Raw genomic sequence first — 1,232 nt, forward strand, 5'->3', positions numbered from 1 at the left:
AAGAGGACGCTAAACTGTATGTGTGTCTCCGTCTTACACAAGCACGACATAACAAATGTCGTTCACTATTATCAATAGTGTGCTGTTGGTTTTGATGGCGATAGGGTGAAATGACTTATTATCAAACTTTTAGTTAAGAACATTTTCTGGGTCTTAGCGTGGGCAATTTTTTTAATATTTTAATTTTCAAGCGAGATATGAGCATTTTTAATTTTTGATATTTCACATAGCCTTATTTTTCTTGAAAATGAAAATATCGAAAAATCGCCCACTCTAAGACCCAAATAATGTTGTTACCTAAAAGTTTGATAATAGATCGATTCACTCTAGTATCAAAACTAACAGCTCACTATTGAAAATAGTGAACGACAATTTCCTATGTCGTGCGTGTGTTAGCAGAAACAACACACGCGGGTGTAGCGTCCTCTTATAAGGGTCCGTATTACAATAGTTAAACTAATGTTAAACCGCGGAATTCGACTGGTAAAATTTAAACTATGATTGTAAAACGGGCCCTAAGTGTCTTAGTCGGTTATAATAAACAAAGTATATAATAATTACTATTTAATTTATAGTTATTATTCAATATCAGATAGGAAAATTGATAAAATATTTACTTCTGTCATACTATTTATCAGGTAAGACTTAATACTTAATAAAAACTTGAAAAGCATCGTTCAGGTGTATAGCAGTTGATACAGGTAAAGTACAAAATATTTTCAAAAGTTCATGAATATTCGGATAAACCTCTTTATCACAAACATCTAAAGCATGTAACCCAGAGGTGAATACAATGTTTTCAGTCACTAAAAATAAACCCATGCCCTATGGTAAATCTACAGTCTTCATGGTAATTGTGTTTTATTTACCGACTTTTTATCGGGTTTATTATAAACACTCATGCATGAAAAATAATTCGCAGAGAATTAAAAAATATAGTATACCATACCACCATAAAGATATATGTTTTTATTTTCCGACATTTATGCCACGAACTACTAGTGGCGTATAGTACCCATATCAAAGCGGACAAATTACCACGGCTAGAACATTTAGAAAACAGATATAGGTACCTACTTAAAACTTAAAAGTAGTATCATATTGAGAAATAAGAAAATAAGTAAACTTAATTTTACAATAAAAAATGGTCAAGAGGGGATCTATCCCCCATATCCCTCCCGTAAATACGCCACTGCTGAACTACCTAGTAAATTATGTATATATTGCATTTA

The sequence above is a fragment of the Acyrthosiphon pisum genome, chromosome A1 (genome assembly GCF_005508785.2).
Source record: "Acyrthosiphon pisum isolate AL4f chromosome A1, pea_aphid_22Mar2018_4r6ur, whole genome shotgun sequence".
NCBI classification, from domain to species: Eukaryota; Metazoa; Arthropoda; class Insecta; order Hemiptera; family Aphididae; genus Acyrthosiphon; species Acyrthosiphon pisum.